Genomic DNA, 25,315 nt, shown 5'->3' on the forward strand with positions numbered 1-25,315 from the left:
TATATTGAGCTCTATTTAATCTTTTTGTGGAAACATTTTGACTGGAATCCACATCAGCGGCTAATGTCCGAAATGTGAGGTGGGGGATGTGGCTGTGGAACAGGGTGGCCACAAAGGTCATGGTGTTTGATGAGGCCCCAGTGACAGAGCTGCTACTGTGCTCCAGACAGCACTCTCCACTTCGCAGAAAAAGCCGTGGAGATATCATGCCAAGGATGCAGTCATTAAATGCTGCTTTAGGGTAAGCGTAGATCTCTGTTAGGTTTTGGAGGTATCTGGAAGAGCCAGCTCCCCAAAGCAGGGCTGTGTAACACTGAAAATCATCAGGCTTTTTAGCTTTTTGGCAAGACTTGCCTTTGATGAGTCTCGACTTTGACACTGTTGAGTAATCTGGTCATTTCTAGCTAATGGCAATAAAACTTCAGAGAACACCTGCTGTTTCTATATTGAACATATGTGTGTATGCTCATGTAAAATCACAAATGCATGCAGGTCTCGAGAATACAATTTATATTTGGCATCTTTCCTGCAAATTGTATTTTAGAACACCTTAAAGTCTTCCTGCAAATAAAATAATTTCAGAATTGAGCTCATTAATGTAGAGAAGGAGATGAGGTAAGTTACAAAGGAGGTACAAAAGAAGGAAAAGGTGGTTTTTTGTTTTGTTTTGTGAGCTTTTTAAAGGCAAAATAACCATTTGACAGATTTGATCGTTTCCTGAGTGTGCTCAGTGATTTCTCAGGAGGATGTGTGGACAATCTCAGGAGACTGTCTGCATGATAGGAGCTGCATGGAGCCAAAACTGAAATGATGGGCTGATTGCTTAGGAAGCATAAATGGGGGGAACATCTGAGGATCTCTGGCTCTTTTGTTTATGAGCCAGTGCTGGATTATCCCCTATAAGCAATGCTTTCCCCAGCCCAGTTTCAAATAAATTAAATGTAAAGATCTCATTGCTTTCTTTGGGTGATTATTCCAGACTGAAACATATACAGCTGCTAAGAACTATTTGACTTCAGCATTTCCTTGCTTAATTTAGTCTCCTTGTTCTGAGTGACACTTCATAGAGGCGTCCATGCATGTGTGCTCCTACCACGTGGATGCACTCACTTCCCATACCATGTCCATACATACAGAGTACGAGGAGGGTGAAATTCCCCAGTAGAAAGCTGTAATAAAAGGACTGTCAGGCTGGGTCTGACACGCCTTAGGTAATACGCCTTACCTGACAATTAAGCAAACTTATTACCATGTCAGCCTGCCAGATGGATCATCTACTCAACGTGTATTGCTTCTGAATGTATTGGAGTGCACTTTCCTATTTCATGTTTGCCGAGCTGAGAAAGGGAGAGGGAAGAGACAGTTTTGTTTGAACTAAACCCACTCGTTTCAAGTGTGTTTAATGATAGCAATATGTGACAGATAAAATAAAATCCTAGGCCCTGGTCCATGTTTATTTTAATTTCAAGCAATGGGGAAAGATGGAAGAGATAAAATTATAGGCTAAAAATGTCTCTTGTTGTAAAACAGCAGCTTGAGCCCTGAAGGGGCTTTCCTTGCTGCACTCTGCAGGACTCTCAGGTGCATCCGTCAGAGCTTTGCTGGGTAGGAATTTGGGGGTTTGGCCCTGAGAAAGGTCAGTTTGGACTGTTTGGCATCAGCTTTTCTAGCTGTTTTCTCTAAGCTTACTAAAGATAGTAAGGCTATACTGAAAGAGGGGGGAGGAAAGAAATACCCAGTCTGAAGCATCTGTCACTAACCTGGACTTTCTTTTAACGTAGTCCCACCCTGAGCCTCGGAAGGAGGTGAGTTCTCCTTAGACCTGTGTTGTAGATGTGTCCCTGAGACTCCCAGACCTCTCACCTGCTGTTGGGTACCTTGGCTGAGCCAACTTGTGTCTCTGGGCTGCACTTCTCCTTCTGTTACATAGGGATGAACCCATTTCTTTGCCCACCTGCTCAGTGTAAGGTGTTTGGGTGTGTGTTCAGTACCCGGGGCAGTGGGGATGTGTAGGTAATGTTGTGTTGTGCTATTTGTCACCTGTAGTATTTGCATCTGGACGCCTGAGAGTTTCTTCTCTCTTCAGTGACTGCAGCATGGGTGGATTGGGATAAATTGTCTCTCTCCAAGGCTTCTGTTGAGCACAACCTTGCAAATTTGTGCAGCTGTTTCACTATTCTGTGTGGCTCAGCTGGCACAGCCAACACCAAAGCAGGTGTCTGTCTGTGAAATACTTACCAAGGTGCTGTTCTCCATTTTCAAGCTGTTCTCTGCTTGAACAGCTTAAGAACTCCCCATACAGCCAAACCAAATCCCTCAATCTGCTAACACACCTCTGAGGTGCTGTAAGCTCATGACTCAAGGAAACATGAAGAAGATCCTCTTGTTCTGCAAAGATGCTTGAACTGGCTTCCCAAAAGGCATGTTGTGTCCAACAGCTGGGAATTTTTCCTGCAGAGAAGTGCAGTATGGTATAAGGGAGGTAGTAAAGCTTTGTGCTCAGGACTGCCATCTCCCTTGGAGGTGCATTGTGTGGGGATGTACCAGTGCATCCAGCATAGCTCCATCACACACTGTTGACTGGCCCTCCATTAACTGGACTTCTCATGTGTGGAAGAGACTGCAGTTTCACTCTCTTAGAAGACTGTTCCCTGGAAAATTTTTAATATCTGATTTACCTGCCAAGTATTCTTGACCATCTTAAATGCTGGCTGTCGTGAAGACCCAGCTTTAGTTCTGGTTTGGCTCATTTGATGAAAGCCTTGGTATCCTGCTTCCTGGCCTCAGATAAATGCTTTTGTAATGTTGTAAGACCTTGTAGTCTGCAACCGAGCTTGGAAGGAAGTCACATCTTGACTGCACTCAATCAAGTACTCTTTGTCCCAACTCCTGTCATTATAGTGTTGGTCTACTGCTGGTTTTGTTTTTTTCTTTTAAAGACAGAAGTAGCACAAGTATAGTTTCTAGAAAAAGAGCCTGCCTGGATCAGGAATTGGAATTTAAGCCTTGGCTTTTTAGTATCTTTCTGTCAAGTGCCAGTGTATATAGGCCTGAAATTAAAAACTTGAGGTTGTCCATCCTGTGCCAGATGGTTGATCACTCCAGCTGAGTGTCCCTCCCAGTAAATACCAAAGGAAGAAGACAAGAGTAGTGCAAATTCATCGTAATATTGCCCCAGAACGTTTCCCTTTATCTAAGAATTTGCTCTTCACAGAGATTGGCTTGATAAAAATGATGTCTTCCATAATAGGCAGGGATTTTTCCTCCATCAGATCATCCAGTTGCTTTATGAATTCCTGTAAATCTCTGGAATTTAAAGCATCCCATGCCAAAGGAATCCCAGGGAGGTGGGGCAGACCCACCTTCTTATGTTCTTCATTTGCCTCCCACCTGGGGTGGTTTCATGTTGCTTCTTTCTAGAACTGGAAGAGACTGAACATTCATTCCTCCTGTTTGTACCACTCAGTTTTAGCTGTCTCTTTTCAAGGCTGAAGGTTCCTGGTAGTGATCAACTTAGTTGTTTCAGGGGAATTTGAAAAATTTAAGTGCCATATCCATTTGTTTCTGATTAAGTATTGCTGTCTAACTGCAGACTGGTGAGTTTGAATGCCAAAAAAAATAGAAGTGGCTCCTGGACCTGTGTCCCTTTGCTATTTGCTGTTGACTTACTCTGAAGCAATGGATTAACTGTGGATTTTGTTTGTTAGAGGTGAAGCCTGTGATTCGGCTGTGGGACTTTCTTTTCAGAGTAACCTCCCACGTGACCTTTTTTTTTCATCTTTTTTTTTTTCCACCCATTGCAGGATTAAACAGTTTGACTAGATTTTGACCTCTTTGCCAAGGTTTTTGTGTGGCAGTATCCAAAGACAGTATCCATGGGCACTGTGATGTTCGCAAATACAGAGTGATGGGAGAGGTACAAGATGACTGCTTTGGAAGAGGTCTGATGCAGCCACAGTACTTTGGAACCAGCGGGATCTGCTCTTTTCCCTTTCTTTCCAGATCTCTGACATGTCCCATGTATTTTCGGAAAGGTTTTGAACTGTTCTAGCATTAAGTTTCCCATCTGTAAACCAGAGATGGTAATAATCACATATCCCACCCGGCTGTCTGACTTCAGAAAGGATTTTCAGATCTTCAGCTGAAAATTCTTCTGCAAGCACAAAAATATTATGGCTTTGCCAGCTTTTGTAAAAAATTGTCTCTTACAGTGAAAAATCAGTATATCAAATACTTTTATTTTCTGTAAGGGGATTCAGCATCAGGCTCTTCCAAACATGTTAGGTTATGTTTCCCATTACAGATTGCATGCTGTTAATTTAATTTCGAGTTCTATGCAGAGAAGAAAATGGTGAGTGTACTTCAGTGATTTATACTATGATTTGATCAGTTTGTTAGTAGTCTGGTGGATCTTGACTTTCAGAAACATCTAAGAGTTCAATACATCAGAGACGAATAAGGTATGTACATGAACACGTGTGCTTTTATTGCTGAAGCTAAATTAGAACTTGAGCCCTTTCGAGCTGAAATAGCTAGCACTTCTCCAGCTCCTTTTCTGTCTTCCAAAACTCCTCTGCGCAACCAGTACGAATCTAATGTGCTCTGCATTATTTTGCTGCTTTAACATGGGGACCTGTAGAGACAGTGAAAGCTCTGTATAGAAAGTATTGTATAGTGAGGGAGGGAGCCCAACAAAGCTAATTATACAGACACTCCCACTCTATTACCCTTTAGAGAAATTGAGCCTAACATTCTGCTCTTAAGCTCGTTAAACTATTCTTTTTGGGTGCAAGGATCTTATTGAGGGAATGAAATAGCTACACTCTGTAATCAGAATGGGAATTGGAGCAGATCATTATATTTACTCATTTGATTAGTCATAAAATTGCTACTGAAGCCCCCATTTTAAATCTGCTTAGCAATTGTGCAGCAGGGCAAACTGGGTGTTTTTAATTAGAAAAGAAAAGAGATTGCGGTATTTTTTTTATAAGTAATAAATATATAAACACATGCACATTGTGATCCTGTTTATGTAAATAACCTCTTCCCTGTGGGTGTTCTTGCCTCCTAATTGTTCAGGGTCTGTCTGCTTCCAGCTGCAAAGAGGAGGGGAATGAAAGGTTCTGCACATGTACTTTGGAAGGCGCAATGTCTGGGACTTAAAATCCAGCCAGAGAGATTTAGTTTAGCCATTCGGGTAAAACGCGATGGGAGGGATAGGTAACCCCAGGAAAAGACGGCATGGAGAAACGGTAGGTCCTTGATTACCGGAGGGGCTTTAGGTCAGGTTGTGCAAACATCTGTCAGGAGCAGTTCTGGCGGGGTCAGCCCTACTTTAAGGGAGAGGACTGGGCTGAACTGCCTCCTGAGGTCCCTTTCGACCTGTAAGATTTGCTTAAGAAGAGCGAGGCCATACTACCTCGTCAGGGGGTTGCCTTTGACCAGCGCCCATTCCCTGAGGGAGCCAAAGTCTGAGGTGCCAGGGCCGTGCGTGGCCTCCCCCAGCAGGACTTGAGACCTGCAGCTCCCCGCGGCCGGGCAGCCGCTGGCCGCCTGTGTGCGCAGTGAGCAGCTGAGGATGCCTCCCTTTCTCTCCAAGAATGACTCAGTGCCCGACCGCTGATCTGGCCGTAACGGCTTGGAAATGAGCCATTGCTGAAGGTTTCATATTCTGGCTTCCATTGCAATCCGAGGGACTTGCAAAGCAGAGCAGATGTTCCAAAGACAGCGAGCTCTGTAGCCACTGGTTTCTCTGTTCAAGATGGACACTTGTCTTAATGTTTCTTAAGTGTATAATATGCCTTTAGGAAGCTAAACAGCTGCAAAAATATTTCAGCTTTTTATTTATTTATTTGGGTTTGAGACAGCCTGAAACAGTGAAATAAGCTTGGTTACAGAGAGCAAACTTGTTTTTTAAAGGCCTTAGACTGTATGTAGAGCAATAACAGTTGGCAAGCGTGTGTTGTGCTGCTCTACCTTTGTGGGTCACTGAAAAAGTCATGTTAATAATGAAAATTACAAAATCACTCTTGTGATGCTGACTGTGGATGACAGGGCCTTTGGGCGGCAGGAAGGGGCACAGGAGCACTTTAGCATTACAGTTGCAAGGGGTGAAATAAGTATTTGGCCTAGTGACTCTTTTTTCATGGACAAATTCTCCAGTATTTCGTCTTTCATCATTGATTTAACTGGTGCCCGGGGTTAGGACCCGCTTACAAATGGCCAGAAATCCTACTGTGTTGAGAAGTCACCTCCAGGGAGGCTCAGAGCAATCCCTCCCAGATGCCGTGGGGACCTAAAAGAAGCTACCTCAGGGAAAGAAATGCCAGCACTGGCTGTTCTGCATCTGCCGAGGAAGACATTGGTACCTGGAGCTGTTTCTCTGGCATCACTCCACAGCACTAAATTAAACAAACAGGACATTGAGCAGGCAAAAAAACCAAAAACAGAGCCATTATTAGGCCCAGCATACCTAATATAACTTCATGGCCAAGAGAACAAGCAACTAGCTATAAAGAGGTTAGAAGCGTACTGTAAATTTTAATGAATGCCTAATTCCCTTTTAATGTGGCCGGGACACCTGCAGCTGGATGGGGCTGCTCTGCACTGCCCTGCATCACTGTAAACACCTCAGGGCCCACCTGGCTGGCAGGAGGAGCACGGTCTAGGGGGAAAAAGGGAGGCTGCATGGTTCAGTTTTCACTTGATTGTAGCAGCAAAGATATTTAAGGGCTTTCTCTGAAGTGCTGCGTGCCCATAGCTCCCATTGAAATTAATGGAACACTTGACATCGATGCCAGTTCTCCTTTTCTTTCTATCCATCAGTCTTTGCTCAGATCCTTTCTGTGCCACAAGAATGGAGACAGCCCCATTCCGGTCTCACGAGCGCGGTGTATGAAGTGACCATCCCGGAGGAGCATTTCTGATGCTGCATCCCCCCTTTGGTACATGCCTTTCCTGAGCGAGCAGACGCTTTGCAGCCAGGGAAGCCAGGTTTGTGTTTAGAGCGTGTCTGCGACTTGCAATTGTTGGGCTGGATCAAGCTGTCGCAGTGTCACTTAAATGTTACAATCGCTCAAGCTGTCACAATGACTTTTAAATTGAAGCAAAGGTGATGGCTTCCTTTTCACATCAACAGTCGTGCCGTTTCCAGAGCTGCGCGTTCTGGCACTCTGCTGCCTGCCTTTTGGTTTGGGGATTTTTATCCCCCCCAACCTCCTTCCTGGGGAGCTCACCTGCCTGGCCGCCACGAGGGCACGGTTACATCGGGACACACAACTCCACACCTTCAGCCAGTTAAGTGTTCCCAGCCAAGAGCATAACTTTTCGCAGTAATTTGGTGTCATTTGCATAGGATTCTCTCCCTTCCAGGGAAAAGTGTGCTCCTGTAATCTGATCTAAAAGGGCTCCTAAAGGAACTATTTGACTATTTCTCTAGAAGTATGTAATAAATTTCCTGGTGCTCTTCTGCGTGGTAGAGGAGTGAGAAAGTATTTAGTGAGATTTCCTGAGAGATGAGCCTGAGCGTGTTTATTCTAGACAATTCTGCTCTTATTGCAGGGACGTGCAACAGTGTGCGGCAGCACCTTTGGCTTTGCTGGTGTTCTGCCGCCTCAGAAAGGGCTTTCTCTTCTGGAAGAGCTGACCTCACGAATGCTTGTTTGGGGTCCAAACACTTGGGTACCTCCGCTCGGTGAAAAAGTGCTGGGTTGGCTTGCTGAGGTGGTCTCCCATAGGTGGAAAGAGCTGCCCACATGCAATCCCACCACCACCACACGCAGAGCTTTGGTCTGTGAAACGAAGGCAAGGGCACAGCCATTTCTATGCATGTCCAGTTGTAAATGTTGGGAAGTCTCTGTGGATTTTTCCCAAAGGCTGCGTGAGCTGTGTTTTGGCATTTACAAAGCAACAAGACTGAGGCATGTGTTTGTGTGACAGGTAATGGAGAATCCATTGCACTCCTGGTGAATCCATCAAAAGTCTCATGCTAATCCCTTAAGATCATGCCTGGACTGGAGCAAAATACCCACCCAAAATAACCACCCATCAGGCCTGATGAGCCTGAGGTGACGGTACGCCCTCCTGCTCCTGCTCCCGTTGTAGCGTTTGGTGTTTTCAGATGAAGCATTGGTAGGTGAGGAGGTGGTGGCTTGCAGTAAGGGCAGGTGAAATGCCTGAGCTGCTCTGGCATCCAGGCACTTGGATGCTGGTGTTTGAGCTCATAGTTGCTGAGATTTTGGGTAGGAGGAAAGGAAAATAAAATCTTGGAAGCGATGGAAAATTTGATCTTTGACATCTGAGTAGGAAATGAGCTAGAGGAGCTGAAGGGTATGATGTTCTGTCTGTTTTAAGGCAGGGATATCACTGCCTTTTAGCCCATCGAGGCTAGCGCTTTGCAGGGGATGTCCTTTCCCAGACTAAGCTGGGAGGTGAGTAGGCTGCTGGTTTTGTGGAACACAGGAAAGCTCAGAGCCCTGTTTCAGCCCTCCCTGCAAAGGACCAAGTCACCTCCGCTTCTGGGTTGGTGACGTTGCAGTTGAGTTTCTCCCTGGCCTTTGGGCTGCCCACTCTGGGGTCACCTCCAGTTTCGGATGAGCAGGAGTTGATGTGGAGAAGCCCCCCCCTCCTGGCAGGGGTGGGCCGTGACTAAACTCACTGTTGCAGTCAGCCCTTGGCCCAAGCGCGCCATCGGTATAATTAATGCTGCATGGGAGTGAGCAGCTATTTCTCTGAAGCCCTTTGCAGGCTCTTTGGAGTCTGCCCATGCGGCGTTTCTGTCTGTGTGTCCCTCTCCCATTCAGGGTTAGTGGAATGACTAAGTAGTGCTGACGGCATTAGTTGTTGGCCTGTATTAATTATTTCCGCGGGTTCTATTTACTTGCGTGTTCCCTATGGGAATGCTGTGCATACAGATCACAGCAGCACTTAATTTTATTGCAGTAAGCAGCTGAGGATGGGGAAGGGGAGGGGGAAGAGGAGAGGAAGGGTCGTGTATGCGTCAGCCCTGTCAGGCTTTTCCTTCTGTTTCATTTGTGCTGAGGTTTTTATTATCATTAAGCCGATTGTATCTGTGGCACAAAGGGCTGAGTTACCTCGGTAACCACACTAGCTGGGATGGTAATCCATTTATAGCATCACTGCTCAGGTCTGATTAAATTAGCATGCTGATGACGTAAATGCTTGGCTGGGTGATGCTGACGAGGCTGCTCCTAATAGGAACTCTCGCCCTTACATTTATTCTCATTTATTTCATGAGACCCCTGCAGGAAATGTACAGAAATAAGGCTACAGATGATTGACTCTTGTTTTCAGAACAACTTGTGCTGCTAGCAACAGACAGCGCTTTATCTGAATGCAGACGGCAGCCTGCACATTTCGCCTTGTTTCCTCCCGCTGCAGAATTCCCCACGCAGCCCTGCCGAAGCAGAGCCCTGGTCTCGAGCCCTGCTTGCCATCTGCCACAGCAGCAGCGGGAGCAGCTCCTCTGTCTGATGGTTTATTTCCAGACACTGCTACAAAAGAAATAAAAAGGGTAATAATAAAAGAAAAGGAACACCCTGGTTCTTTACTCCCTCTTGTGAGTTTCCTGCAAACACAGACATCCTTTTACTCATTCGAAACAAGCCAGTTATTTATGTCTGAATCTTCATCATTGAACAATAACATTCAGTCCTAGCCTTTAATACCATGTGGATCAAATGCTTTCAGCATCTTCTGTCCGGCCCCCTTGAGGGAAAACACTGACAACTGCATGATCACATCGCTGTGCCTGTTGTTTGATGAAGTGGTGAGAACAAGAGGACTGAGAGTTGCTGAAACTCCTGGCTTCCCTTCCCAGACCTGCATCTGATTTACTGGCTAAGCAGTCTTTGGGGCAAGCGGCTTCCTAGTGGGCCGTTTGGGGCTCCCAGGACTTCAGTTTTTCATCTGAGAAAGGAGAATTAAAAAGGATGTTTGTTTTTTTTTTTTTTTTTCCTTTTTGCAAGAGGCATGGGAGTGATTAAGTGCATTTAAGTTCCAAAAGTATTTGGAGATCCTCAGGTGGAAACTCCGAGGTTCTGAACAATTTACCATTTTAATTGTCAGATTTGATTTATCCAGTCAGCATAGAAGGATTTAAAAGGAATTTTTGAACAAAAGCAGTTTCGGGATGAAGGACTAAGAATGCAATAAATTTTAAGTAGCAATAAATAGTTTAGCGTTTGCCCTGGAGTGTGAGCAGATGTGGCTGCACAGAAACCACTGGAAACACCTGCTTTGAGTCGGATTTGGACATAGAAATCTGTTATGTGTGAAATGAAGAGCATAGTTTTGAGACACAAATGTGAACGGGCCAGAGCTGTCTTTTTCTGGGCCTGCAAATTCTCATCTAGAGCTTACAGGGCTTTTCCTTAGGAATGCTAGGGAAAAGGGATGGTGTTTGGGTGCATGGGAGCCCTCTCCCCATGCTTCTCCCAGCCCTGGGCGCTGTCTTTGAGAAGCACCCAGCGCTCAGGGGACCCTGCCCAAAACTCCAAAACATTGCTCTATTAAGACGAGGGGCACTGAATTTGTCTGCAGCAACACTTCACCCGCCTGGCAGCCCGCTGAGCCAGAGCCTTGGGACGCTGCTCCGTTTGCTCAGTGCTCCCTACGCAGCCACAGGGAGCAGCCGGGATGGGGATGCTCCTGCCCGCTCCTGGGTCTGCGTGGGACGCACGTGTGCTCCAGCCACAGCCCCCCAGCGTCGCGCTGGGATGTTGGCTCGGCTCGCCGCCCCCAGCCGCAGCAGGTGCACCCCATTAACGGAGGGATTTCGAAGGCGTTGATTCTGCCTCTGGCTCAGTTCAAAGCATCCCTCTGTCAAGAAGTCCCTCACTCATGGCCTGGTATGCCTTACCCTGGGGCTTTCCTTTCAATTTAAACTTTAATGGCTAATACCATTAATTTTCAATTTCCAGTGTAAAAAAATGTAAAAGGCACCGCAGCAGCATGTTCGGGAGGGGCTGTGGTACTCTTTGGCTGGGCTCTGCTTCCTCCAGAGGTGATGGGCACAAGCAGCAATTTGCTGCTTTATTTACTGGGTAATTTTCATCTCATCTGAGGAACACGGACTCATGGTGACCCACTCAGCACAGGAGGTGACGGAAACTCTTAGCAGAAATGTCCGTCACTGAGAAAGGGGGACTCCAGAGCCTACTGGGGCTTGGGATGTCACCCCTTTCCTCCTCAGGTCTGCAGCATCTCTGCTTAATGAGTAAATAATCAGCCCTCTCTTAATTACCACTCTCTGTTTACTTAACCTGTGTGCTGGGGCTGATGAGTGCATGGAGAGGAGGTGGCTGTCTCTGTTCCAGCAGCATTCGCAAGCGGACTGGCGGTATTTCAGCGTCGAGACCATGCCCGTTCATTTCAGGGACATCATAAAAGCCTAGCCCCTCCTTTTCAACTTTTTTTTTTGAAGATTTGTCCAAAATAAAGAGTCATAATTTGGTCTGAAGGGTCTGCCACTGACTTGGTTTGCTGAAGGAGAAGTTACTCTGGCTGTAACGAGCTCAAGTCAGACAGCGACCACAGTGCAGGAGGGAAAGTCCCACTGAAATTCCCCTCCCTTCCCCACAGGTTTCTGTGATTTTTGGCATGAGTGCATTGCCTTAGAGTGCCTGGAAATTTTCATTATAGGTGAGCAAAATTTCGACTCATTTGTCTACCAAATTAGAGCAAGACAGGGGATGAACAGTAATAAAATTCCTCTTTGTTGAAACAGACCCATTCTTGCTCATTTGGAGAAAAAGAAAAGCCTCTCCTGTTTGCATGTGTTTTGATTTTGATGCTGGGCGAGCCTGGTCCCTCTCCTCTCTGTAGTCCTCGGGATATTTGTATTTTATTCCAGTGGGAGGGGAATCCGTTGGCAGAATTTGGTTTAACACCACGGGGATTTCTTTTTTTTTCTGATTTTTTTTGGCGGGGGGAGCAAGAGTTGGTTTTTTAACCATTTTTATTGTTCTAAAGGAAAGTTTGCTGCTAATTATCTCGCAAGCTTTTATCTGGTGCTGAGTCATGGAAGTGAGAGAATGTGTAGGCGTCTTAGCATAAGAGAGAGTAATTCTGTCATTTACATTTACAGACAGTTATGCTTTCCAGAAAACTTTTTTTTTTGTGGGTTGCAAAAGTGATTAATCTGCTGCTGAAACTGTCAAAGGAGGTTTTCTGTTTAAGAATTTTTTGAAAGAGAGAAAAATCTGTTTCTACTTATAGGAAATAATAAGGTAGAAATTGAAATGAAAAAAAAAATCATACTGAAAGAACAGACAAGAAAATGTTCCCTTTCCTAATGATATTTTTCCTTTTTCTTTTTATGTATCTACCCATCTGTCCGTCAGCCTGTATATCTATCTGTCTGTCTCATGGAAAAGTCATGTGGACTTTGATAGATACAAAACTAAATATAGCAGAATTATGACTGAGTTCTACGTTATCAATTCCAGCTGTTAAAAATGTAATGGGATCAGTTTAAAATCATTTGTATTTTCTCTTTTAAAAAACTTATTTCGGTTTCTTCTTAATTTTCCATCAGGCTGTTTAGCTTTTATTATGTTTCAAGCTTTTTTCTGCAGTCTTGAAAGCTACCTTTTTTTTAAATGAAGTCCAAAATCCTCAATTAAATATTTGTCTGCAGTAGTAATAGGATAAACTATTTATTTTCTTTTCCTTCTTCCTTTTTTCCTTTTCCTTTTTTCCCTTTTTTCCCTTTTTTTCCTTTTCCGTCTTTTCCTTTTTTAAAAAAAATTGCTGGTAGGTTTTTCTTTTATTATTAAAAAAATCAATTACAGCTGAGGCAAACCCTTTCCTCCTTAGGATATATTCTCAGTGATGAAAACTGTAGTGCTGTTGGAAGGTTAAAGAGAGTTTACCCATTTCAACCAAATTTGTATAGACCATGGAAATCAGCGGTGTGATTTGCTGTGATTTTTGTTTGTTGTACCCTAAGGACCAACTGGACATGAAATATTTAGCCTGGAAATTTAGGGGTTTTTCTAACAAACTAGGCAGTGCTGTTTTCAAATGTTATTCTGGCCAAGTAGGGGTGGGGGTACAAAGACTTGAGCTATTTTCAGCGTAGTTTATCCCTTTATGAAGAGTATGAGATGCTGTGGCTGCCCAGCAAAGACTTTCTGTTTGGGGTGCCAGCGTGGCTGGTGCTGTGGGGTTAGTTAGAGGCAAGGTAGCTAAAGCAGGACGCTGTCCCGTGAGCCGCAGTTGTCACAGGTAGCCTGGGGCAGAGGGAATGAGTGCCCATCCCCTTACCTCCCACCGAGGAGAGTGTGCAGGGCAGAGGGGATGTCCTCTCCACGTCCCACCTAGCTGAAGCCCTGAGCCCAACCCCAAACACCAGGCCTGCTCACTTGCTTTGGTTAGAAGGGTTGGTTTTGGTGTCTCCCTTGTCTGTGCTCTGGTTAAAGTGTCTGCTCTCCTCATCCCCCATTTCTTACAGCTGCCCTTTCCCGCTCCCCAACCACAGTAGTTTCAAAGATGGTCCTTTGGCCTTCAGCAGAAAATTATTTGTGTCATGTCAGAGGAATATTGATTTTTGCATGACATGGCCCATGAGGCTTTGGAAATCACTTCTTCCCCTGTTGCTGTGGCTTATCTGTAGCTTTTAGGAAAAGCTGAGCTTTGGGCCCCGTGAGATTTCCTGTTCGGGGTGAATGGGCTCTGCATTTAGATCTTTTCACTGGAAAGCCACGCACTGCAGCTGGACTTCTAAATTAAAGGGGGGAGGGAATTAACCTGACTTAACCCAAGTTTTGACAATTCCGTTGAGAGGCCAGTGACTCATTTAGAGAATTCAGCGAGTCCACAAGGGCTAGAATGATACTTCTGAAAGCTTATAGAATGTCACTGCTTTGTGTTTTAACAATTGGGTCCTGCAGTGAATTCTTGTGGGTTGTTATGGAAAAGAGATTTATTGATGACTTGTGATGCCAGGACGTTTGCTCCGTGCATAATTTTTTTTCTTAAAACACAAATACGTCATGAACCGCAAAAAGAAAAAAAAAATGCAGCGCAAGCTAGAAGCGAAATATGATTTAATCCCACCGTAAATTCAGACCCAGACCTGAATTCTTCTTGCTCTCCTCAAGTTCAGGTTTGGAGTTTAATTTGACCTGTGACAAACAAGAACGAAAGCCACGAAACTCCGGTTTGGATCCAAAATTCCTTGGAGTTTTTGGGCGTCCACTGCTGAGTTTTGGAGAGCCTTGAGCCCTTGTTAGAACATTGTTGAAACCGAGCTGCTCAGAAGGACTAAATTAATACTCCCTAGTCCCAAAGATTTTAGCATTTAGCACTCCTGCCCCAGGGCTAGAAAGTCACTGTTTCAAATTCTGAAGTTAAAAATGTCAAAATCAGTTAGGCTATAAATCCCAGTAGCCATCAGTATGCATTTATACATCCACCACAAGGAAAAAAGTGAGGAGAGAGGGAGGATATGTCTGTTTGTTATGAATTAGCACGCTTGGTTTTAATTCCTAATGCAAAAGCGTCTGTGGACGGGTGCACAGGTCAGGCTGTGCAGCTGGCCTGAGAGCTGGACCGGTCAACATGCTGAGCTGAGTGCTTAGGGGTGCTGAGGTTTAGTCCGATGCAGGCTATATTTAACCTCGATTATAAATTTCATTTGCTTTTGTTTGGGTTGCAGCAGTATGAATTGCCAAGATCTCCTTACATGTTGAGTTTTAAGCAAAGCTAGGCGATTATTACCTGGAGGAGGTTAGATCTGTAGGATTCATTACAGCTTGCATAGAAACCTTCGCTGTGTTCCCAGCGGGGAGGAGAACCCTCCAAATTCAGAGGCAGTAGTAGGCCAAATCCCGATCTGCAAACCAGCCAGCCTGTTTGGAGTAAATCTGCTGGAGTCAACAGACGTGCGTAAACTGGCACCGGTGTCACAGAGATCAGAATCTGGCTTGATATAAGGCACTTTTAAAAAAAATGTAACTCAGGCAGCACGAAGTATTGAAGAATATTCTGGTTCTCAGCTGTGACTGTGATAACCTTAACCCAATCAGCAGCCATGGAGCAAATGTCTTGGGATGTTATTTTAGGATGTCTTGGGATGTTATTTGGTCTAAGAACAGTGTAAGTGAGGAAAATTACAAATCATAACTTAATCGAGTTCATTAGGTCATTGTTGATGAAGTTCACCAACCTATTTTTTTTACTAAAACTGCTGAGCAGAGAGGAGTGTGGCATAGGAGAATGCCTGGTATTAAACTAGTATGTGGGACTAAGCTGCATCAAAAAAGTTGACATTTTTGGACTAAATATATAACCTATTCAGCAATATCAGTTGTTAAAAACACAACTCGTGTTCCAGTTAAGAACGAAGAGAAGATTTTTTCTTTCTTCTTTGGTTTTTTGTGGCTTTTATATTAAAACTTACAATGGCTATTTGTGGTTTTGTTTCCTCAAGACATATTTAGGAAAACTGGATTAATTTATAATGCCATTTGCAACAGACCCAAGCCCAGTGAGGCAATGGATTTGACATTGCTTTACAAAGGCTTTTTAGAGTGATACTGTTACGATTCAAAATTTTTATCAATGTGTCTTTTGAGTAAACACTTTCTTAGCCATACATTTAATGTACTTACGTGTTCTCTATGAAGAGAGGAAAACAGCGAGGAAACAGTGATTATTCTGAGTGAATACCTTACTTTAAAAATATTCTAACTTTCTGTATCGTTTTATACTCGAGTATTTCTGCGGTACAGATGGCATTTTTTTCTTGTGCTATAAATTAATGTTCTCTCTTTCTCTTTCCTGACTTGTTACAGTCCTGCCCTGGTGTTTTGACTAGACATGTTGCAGTGGGTAAATGCTATGTACTTTGGGGTATGTATTTGTATACCTATACAATAATTTTAAAAGCCACAGCAGGTGAAAGAAAACCATTCCAATCAGATAGATTTCTCAGCATTGTACTTGGAATCGGTGATATTGTGGAAAGACTAAGGTATTTCGGGCAGCAGTGATAACCCAGGCAAATGGATAAATGAGGGAATGTTCCAGTCCACTTCCCAGAAGGAGCCATCTGGGAAAACAGTTAAATTTGCCCTGTTGTTGAAGCTTGTCAGCCTTTTGGAAAGGTGTACATTGGACCTAATAGGAAAATAACCTCTCTGTTACATCTGCCTGTCTTTTCTGGGTTTTTTTGGTTGAGCTGTTATTTTTTTGGTGAGGCTGTATAGTTTTTCTCTGCTGCTAACCACTCAAGTTACTAACTTGAATCATTTTGTAGCCCACTAAAAATATTGGCGGATGACGGTGCGTTCTGGACCTCAAGTGAACCATAAGAAAGCAGATGTTGCATGAACACGGAATTGTTCGCCGATGCTTCTGCTCTTCTGTACTACTATTCACACAGGCTTTTAAACGTGGGGAAAAGAAGAATAAAAACACATGGTTTTCACAGGAAATAGAGACAACGCTAACATTCGAAAACGTTTATGCCCTCTGGTAGGATAATTTTTTAAATCTGGTTTAATAGAGTTTTGGAATTTGAAAAGATAAATAGGTTATAAATGCAAGCAATGCAGCAAATAAATGGAATCATAAACAAATAACAAGTAACAAAGTAAAACAAGTAGTGTCTGAGTGCATATGTATTTCATACTGGTTTATGTGTGCATATGCACACTCTTTTAATGTTCTCTAGAATTAATAAAGGAAGAAAGCTTGCATACTCTATAAACACTCTAAAACTCCTTTGCAATTTAGTAGGAAATGAAAAGCTCTTGTAGATTTTTGGACTACTCTTTAAATCCGTTGTTCAACACACAATAGAAAATTATAAGTTTTCCATATAAGTTGTAGAAGACTTCTCCAGAAGACTTAATGAATACATTTATTTCATCCTGTCACTCACAGGTGCGCATCCGTTCCCTGCACTCACGCATCTTCCATTATGCCTTTTTTTATCCATTTTTTATAATCATGATACACATCCATAGATAGCGACATAATCTGTATAACCCTCCAACCTGCCCATATTTATCATGCACTTGAGTTTCTTTTCCATTACAAGTAGCAAGTTATAAAAAGAAGAAAAAAACGTTTTTAAGTCTGTGGACATTGTAATTATGATACTTTAAGCTTCACTAGCTTAGTAATAGCAAAAGTCATAAAAATACTTTGCTTACCCAAAGTTCTTATTTATAGGGGGGTAGGGGCTTCCCCATTGTCAGGCAGGGCAACATTTTGCCTAAATTAAGCAAGGAGACTTGGTCAGCCTGTTAGAAGGGCCCAGTTTGCGGAATGGAAATGCTTTGGACATTCCTGCATTGCTAAGCCATAGAGAAGGTGCTCCTTAAGGAGCTCAGTTTCACTGCTCCATGCACATAGTGATTTGTCCTCACATGGTAGCGCTCTACCCTTTTTGTGGTCTTCTGTTCCGGGATTGTATTCAGTAGTTCTGCGTTTTGATGTAACCAAAGGGCTGTGGTGCCCAGCTCCTTATGTAATTTATTGCTGAGTCAATGTGCCACCAATTCAGCCAGTGCAGGGGGCTGCCGTTGCACGTTCCCGAGATCCAGAATGGCGCAAATTCGTCATTTTAGTGATGAGAGTGGGAAATTACAGAAATATCCCAAGACGAATTCAGAAAACATTTAACTTCTCATGACTGGCATCTTCTCTAGCTTTTTGACAAAGATATTTCTCGTGCTGATATCTGATGTTCTTGTAGGTGAAGTTGCTACTGCATTTGAACTGGTCAAGTGGAATTGCTTAAGTAGGAGAGTTTTAATCATAACTAGCCCTTTCAATGAATTAAGCTAAAGTTATGGCCCTTGACTGTCCACCAGAACTAGAAGTATTTAGGTCAATTGTTTGCACAACTTTTAAAACTCATCTCTCACATAGTCCTTCTCATAAATACCAGATGATCACTCATCAGAAAGGGAAAAATGAATAAAAGCTCATAGTAGTCATCGTAGTGATAGTATTGGGGTAAACAAATAAAGAAGTAAATATGAAACCGAGAAGGAAAAGCAAAGTTCTTCCCAGGCATAACACTGTTGTGTTTTGGAGACCAAACTTTTCAGATGTGTTCAGGCTCTTTGGAATTAATGGAGTGTTGGAAAGTGGAAACCCAGATTGCCTAAAACACTTGACACCCGTACTGAAAGCTGAACCAAGGTGTGTGTCTATAACTGTGCGTCTCAGTTGTGAAAGGCTGCTTTCCATGATAAAATATTGGAGTTTAACATGTTACCACCTTTTCTTTTGTCAAGCTGGGCCGTCACAAGGAGTACAAAAGAGGTTGTGAACAGAAACATTAACAACTATGTTGACTGTCTTTCCACCCCTGGTAGCAGCTGAAAAACAGATCAAAGCTCAGAAGCAGTTGTGTTCTTGTAACACTTCATGGCATCTGTAAGGTATTCTCTTCATTTGAGAACCAGAGATGAACACCTTATTAGATTTCTTCTCTTCTTCTTTTGGTATAATGCCTAGGAGCAATCCATTCTAATGCCTTGATAGCTTCTGGAGATCAAGCCAACAAGCTGAATCCCATATAAACACATCTGGGAAGTATGAGTGTGGCTGCTGATCCATGCACAGCCCATGCTTCTGTGACACTCGCTTGTCAGCTGTAAACTAGAAATGAAAGAATGATGAAACTGTAAAGAAAAGCTTCATCTGATTATAAACATCTTTTGGCTGAGGGTTTTAAGGTTTTGGACCAGACTTCAAAATTTTGGACTGGATTCTAAGGGCATTTTGACACCTAAAGAAATCTGTGTTAGCAACTGAGCTGCATGCACTACATAGCAGCAGTGCAAAGGGGACTGACGTGTCCTCAGTGTGCTTGGCCTACTGTCTGGACGTTATGAAAAAGGCCAGAAAACCCTGTATATTGAAAATGCATCAGGTGTGCTGAATGGGGGCAGTGCATCTGCCCAGGATCTCTGGACATTCAGCAACCCAGCTGGAGCTCTACCAGGACTCCAGGCATCTGCCAGTCCCAAATGAAAGGCCAGGTTTCTCTTTTGCACGCAGATGTTATTCAGACAGAAAAAGAGGGTATGTTCAGGGGAACCTGGCCATACGTTATCACTAGCAAGGCAGCTTGTTCAAATACAGAATTTGAAGTCAGCAGGAGTTAGATGTGTCTGCACATCGGGAAACCCCATAAAATGCCTGTTCACATTTTCAGATACCTAAAGGCCCAGGTTTCAAAGCAGAATATTTGATTTTTCTCTGGGGTTATCCTTTCCAAACTGGGGGGGGAGCTGGGATCCGGTACCTCAAGGTGGAGGGAGGCTCAGCCCAGCTGCTGCTCCTGGCAAAGCAGCAGCTCCAGTTCCAGTCGATGCCACTGTTCAGCACAGAGGTGGAAAAGGAGGTCAGAAAGGGCGGCCCACCCATGTCACCCCCTTTCATATGCTGGAAATGCCTTTGCAGCCCAGGCTTTCAGTCTTGCGTTGCCTGCGTGGCGTGGCAGGGTCCTGGCTGATGGTCTGAGCTGCTGGTGCTCAGAAATCCCCTTGGTGCGCAGCACTAGCTGAGCTTGAGCGGCAGTGCGCTTAATGCAGGAAAAAGGTGTCTGTGCTTCTTACAGTCACGTCAAAATTACCTGCTTATTGTGGAATTTGTCTGCACTAACTTGTGCTGTCTAAATATTCAGTGACTTGTATTGGCTGTTTTTATGCTTCTTTTACAGTCTTTACTACTTACACAGAGTGAAGTAGGTTCCCCCAGTGGATGATTCATCTCCCTGTTTTAGGCTTCGATATTAGAATAGGATAAATGACCCTATAGAGATGCATTTCACAGAGAGCGCTTTAAGCACCTCCAGCTAGCCGAGGTGAATGCCAATCCATGGCGTCAGGAAAAGCCAAGTTAATTTTCCACCCTTTGCTGCCTTTCCCACCCAGGCCTCCAACCCCCACCACCACTGGGTGATCCTTAAAAGATTTCAGCTGGCACGTGCCTGAGCTGGCCCGACGGAAAGTCCAGCTTATGCTGGTGGACCGTGCAGAAGAGTGGCTGAGTTAGGAAGAGAGATGCGGCGCCAGCACTGTGAACTGGCAGCCCCCTGGGAACGCTGCATCCTGGGTTCAGCCCACCGGTAGTTGCCAGGTTTCTGCCTTTCGAGGAAGAAGGCTTGTTTCATTCCTATCCTGGAGTAAATAGTGACAGAAATGCTCGAAAAAGGCAGCCCCAGCTAGAGCCGTGGTTCTCAACTTGTGCTCTGCAAACCCTGGGGGTCCGCGGATCACTCTTAAGGTAACTAAGAAGAATTCAGTGAAAGGTAACTTAAAAAGACATGTTTATTATCCGTAGATTAACTCTCTCTGTAAAGGAGCTTGTCTCTCCTGAAAAACATTTGGGGGCTGCTGAGCAGAAAGGTTGAAAACCACTGAGCTGGAGTAATGTATCTTTATATGTGATAATTTGACAGCTAAAGGGCTAAAGCTATTCAACTGTACCTTTATGAAAAATGCCTGAAGAATTGAATAGAATGTGATAAACTTTGTGTTGGCATTTTTGATCCAGTCTGTGAAACTGAATAACTGAAGGGATTCTATAGAAAATACTCTACAAATGCACAAAATAAAAGGAGAATGAAGTCCTTTTCATAAGGGTTCCAGCTGATCATATAGAATTATGCCCCTGCTGTAGACTATAGCTATTCTGTACTCTTTAAGATTTAACCCCGACAAATGGTAAAGAATTATAGGCTAATTTCTGTAGAACAACAGGTTTCATCCCTAGTACCTATGTGATGACTTTTTAGTTGTAGGTATACATTGAATTTAATTTAAGATCCATGTACGTAATTTCTACAGAATGAAGAATCACACAGATACTCGGGATTTCAGGGTTCCCCACCAGGGTGGATTTGAATCCACATACCCAGCTTTGACAGTCAGACCCCTTGGACAGCACGGGTTTGTCACAACATCAGAGACTTCTTGTATGATGGCTGGGTACAAGAAACTCCTGCAAATGTTTATAAACTTTCATTGCATTTAAGAAGACAGGGCAGGAGTTGCCAAGCAAAATGATTCCCCTCATGGTTACACATGGTAACTTTTTTTAGGAGAAGTGTTTTGGGGGTTTTTTCCTCCCACATTGATTGAGTTTTACTTGATTTTGTCAGTATTAGTTCACCTTTATTTGAACTGCTGGATAATTCATTTGTAGAAGAGGCAGTACATTTAGGTACTTCCATCTGTGTTTAAACAAGGCTCTTGTGCTTTCCCCACTAAAAAAAAAAGATTTTGTATTATAATGCTTGTGGTAGATGAGGTTCTGAATTTAACTCCTTCCTACTCTAGTTTCTCTTAACAACTCTGCGTTATCAGCACCTGGGGTTTCTAGTTTACTCTCTCTTTGCAAATATGAATTTGCAAGAAGGGGTTGATGGTAAGTAGCGTGGTTCTAATTTGCACTTGCGAAGTGTGTCAGACGGTTTCACCTAGTGCATGGCGAGCAGAGGAAAGCCTGTCTTCCTCTGAAAACAGCCCTTAGAGGATGTCAGAGCGTGTTTGACTGCGATAGTCACTTGCAAATGCAATATGGTTTTGAAATGAGCTGTCCAGGAGCTGCTGGAGGGCGGGATGCCTGTACTCCTGTGAATCCACTCTTTGTCTTCCTCCTTTTTCTTTCTCCTATTTCCATTTGTTTTCGTCCTTCAGGGCTGTCACTTCGATGTGCTTTTGGACGAGTCTACTCCATTGCACTGGTAGAAGTTCTGTGGACTCCTTTGGATGAAACATTTGTGACAGTCATCTGTTTTGCTGGGACCGTACCCAGTGATATAGGTAGCCCTTTCCACCTTTCTCTTCGTTACTCCCTCTCCATCTACCTGCCATCTTTATAGCCTCATCCATCCCTCCTATCCTCCTAGTGCCTTCCAGACATCTGTTAAAATCACTCTTCCCCGTGGTATCCGAGTACCCTTTTCTCATCCTTCCACACATGCCTGTCCTTAGAGCAGGAATCTTGTCCATAGTTCATGTGCATTTATAAAGTCTTTTCTTAATCCATTAATAATCTCAAGGTTTAAGCCTGGGGTGATATTTGAGTGCATGGCTGGACGTACAGGAGGCTGGACTGTGGCCACTCATCTCTCTCTCAGGCAAAAGGGCAGAGGATTTATGGTGATACCTCACCTGTGCCCTTGCTCAGGAGCTACAGCCAATGTTCCTCTTTGCGTCCCTGTAAATCATCAGTGCTCTAAAAGTGTTAAACTCCCTCTAACCTGTCCCATTTCTCTACTACACCACGTTAACTAGCTTTACACCCTCTTCCCCCCCCCCGCCCCGAAGCCCAGCTTTCATCACACGCTTGCCCAGCACCCTCAGAGGAATTCAGAATGAGTCACGCAGGGCGCCTCTGGGGACTCCTACTGATGCAAACTTCCTCCTCCTCAAGGCAGCCTGTGGTTTGGATGCCACAACGCAGCCGGTACTCATTAGCTTGGGCCTTTGCTGTGAAGTTGATGGCAGAGCTGGGTCTCTGGCCCAGGCGCCCCCGGTTTGCTGCCTTCCTTCACTGGGCTCCAGTGTGGGAGGGGAGACATCATCTTCGCAGCCAAAAGCAGGAGCTGCTCAGTGCCTTTCAGAGTGCCAGTCAATAGGCAGAGAAGGGTCTTCTGGAGGAAGGGGTTATTACTCGTTCTTAAGGTGTATTCCAATCCAGGCAGGAGACTGCCATCAACGCATTAAGTGAAGTGTTATGTGGATGTTTATATGTAAGATTAAAGTAATCCACTTCTTGGGATGGAATAGACTTCCATCGAAAGAGCTTTACTATTGGTTTGTCATCACCTGCTTCCAGGGTCTGCATTCAGAAGCATAAGATGTGATTAATAGGGCTCATTTATGTTGTTTTGGTTTGGGCTTTCCCCCTCCCTCCAATAGGCCGTTGTCTTTAAAACATTATCTACCTTCTCCCTCTTCACATGGAAAAAAAAAAATGCTTTTCTGGTGGTAATTACAGTGCCGTGTTGTGGACCTTTCATCCCATTACAGTAAGTGGACAAACTACTGTCATTTACAGGAATGAAATAGGTGAGGAAATGGGAAAGTTTCTAGCACTCCTGGGCATAAATGCCAAGCTGACATGGGAGAATAATTCCAACAGAAAGCATATTTTCTTGCTAGCAGTGAGCACTGGTGCACTTGTGCTCTGAAGCAGGGATGGAGGAATGCTTGCTCCTCCTCAGGTGTTTCAGAAATAGAAGAATCAGGCAATATTAATGGAGGGCTACAGACCCTTAACCTGTCTCTGCCCTTGCAGTTCAGCTGAGACACGCTTCAGCTCTTCCTTGCTCTCAGTTTCAAAATCTCTCCAGTCTGTCTATGTACTGCCTGGTCATGGATCTGTTGGCAAGGTCAGGGTTTGAATACATTGAGATATTTTTTTCTCCAGCAGAAATTTGCTGTTTTATTATTCACTACCTCTGCATACACACCTTTTACATCTCTCAAAACAGATTGATGCTCTTGTTTGCCTGTTCTTTTTTTTGTTTTTTTTTTCTTCTCATTTATGGTGATTCAAGTTTTACTCTCATGGGAGGTTTGCCCTGAAGGTGTGATTGCAGGAGTAAGGTCTTTGCCAGTGCATCAGCAAAAATGTATGTGTACATCAGTAAGGAAGAGCTACCAGTTGGGTAGTAGAGCTTCCTTATTCCTTTGGTAGACTTGCTTGTGGGCTGTGGACTAGAAGTTGAGCAGCTTGCTCCTATCTCCCTTTTCTTCATATGTGGTGGTTGCCAAATGATGGGGGCGGTGGGGTCTGCCTTTCTCCCACCTTCTATGGCAGGTGAGTTAGGTACCCTTGGAGGCCCAGAGCAATGGGTGTTTGAAGTTCCTCTCCAGCTGCTGGCTTGGATTGGTTTGGCAGCAATTTATTGCCGCCACCTGCTGACCAGGCAGAGGATTTCTCTGGCTGGAGAAGAGCTTGTGCGTGGGGTGTCTCCATGAGTCCCCACCGCTCTCTCCCCTGTCCAGCTGTCCCAGCAAGAAGGTGATGGGGCAGTAGGTAAAGGTCAGGGTGCCTGCATAAAGCAGGAACACCTGGGGACAAATACAAGGTTCGTCATTTAGGGAAAGGTGGCATGTGCCTTAGTGTGATCACAACCATCCATGAGGGCTGAGCTGGTCTGACTTTGGGCTGCTGTGAACTTGGAGGTTATCAAGCAGATCATGAGTGAGATCAAGCCCGGTGCAGGAAGTTTGGATGACATATAACCTCATGTAACTATGGTGTTAAAGTGCAACAGCAAAGAAATGCTGTCAGACTGCATGTCTTTGCTTTAATGCATCTCTGTATAGGAAGGCATGAAATTCAGGTTCTCTTTCAGAACAGAGGAAAATGGAGAGGCAAGAAATTTTACCTAATCCTGAACTCCAGAAATTCAAGTTTGCTCTTCTTTGATTTAATGAAAAGACTTAAGGGTGATCTTCAGTGTTCTTCAGAAATTATTTCACGTTGTTAGCTCTTTAACAAAGATATCCTTTCACACTGGTGTTTTTGGACGTGGGATTTAAATAAGAGGTGAGCTAGACAAACAAGTATATTGGGCAGAAGGCCCTATGATGCTTATTAGGACAGTGTCACTGCACTAAATCTTCATTTGGTGGCCAAATCACAGGAAGCGGCGGCACTTGCTGTGAACCTCTTCCCTGGCTGCCCAAGCACTGCTGTGCCCGGGGCGCTGGTGCAGGGTTACACGGCTCCGTGGTGGGAGCTGACTTCTGAAGTTCTCGGGAATCCTGGCCCGCTTTATGCCCTTTAATGAGCCATGTGTAACATTTGCCTTCTCTGGGGTCACTCCAGGCTTTCAACCAGCAGTGCTTAGGAGCAGAGCCAGGGACAGGGACACCTCCGTATTTTGCTTTGATCTAAGTAAATTCTTGCAGCTTGGGAGCTGCTTTTGGGCCATCCCATTCTGCTGCCTCCTGTGTTGCTAAAGGAGCCCCCGTGTTGGGGGCAGTACCCTACAAGTGCTCTAGAGACCCAAGGAATTTCATGTCTCTGTAGAGACTGGAATCTCATTTTCTGTCTTTTGCAAAACACTCTCATTTTCACAGGAACGCATGGGTTTTTCCCTAATTATTCTCCAGCGAATCTCCCTTTTTCTTGCATTTATCGCTTTTTAGTTTGTTTGTTTGTTTTGAGATGGAGGAGAAAACTCCAAGGAGAGACAAAACGGCGTGCGCGGCAGTTCTGCTCGGCTGCCACGGTGCCGTCCCTGTTCTGTCAGAGCAGGGAAAGGTTGCTATTACCATTTTATACCGTGTGGTCTCAGGTACAT

General features: G+C 44.2%; 1 protein-coding gene across 1 annotated transcript in view; it reads left to right on the top strand.

Moving 5' to 3' along the window:
- Positions 1-25,315, top strand: part of LOC104123373 (LIM domain containing preferred translocation partner in lipoma) — a 337,288-nt gene that overhangs the window by 176,812 nt on the left and 135,161 nt on the right. The gene's annotated exons all lie outside the window — the stretch shown is intronic.

The sequence above is a fragment of the Egretta garzetta genome, unplaced genomic scaffold (genome assembly GCF_000687185.1).
Source record: "Egretta garzetta isolate BGI_Z169 unplaced genomic scaffold, ASM68718v1 scaffold333, whole genome shotgun sequence".
NCBI classification, from domain to species: domain Eukaryota; kingdom Metazoa; phylum Chordata; class Aves; order Pelecaniformes; family Ardeidae; genus Egretta; species Egretta garzetta.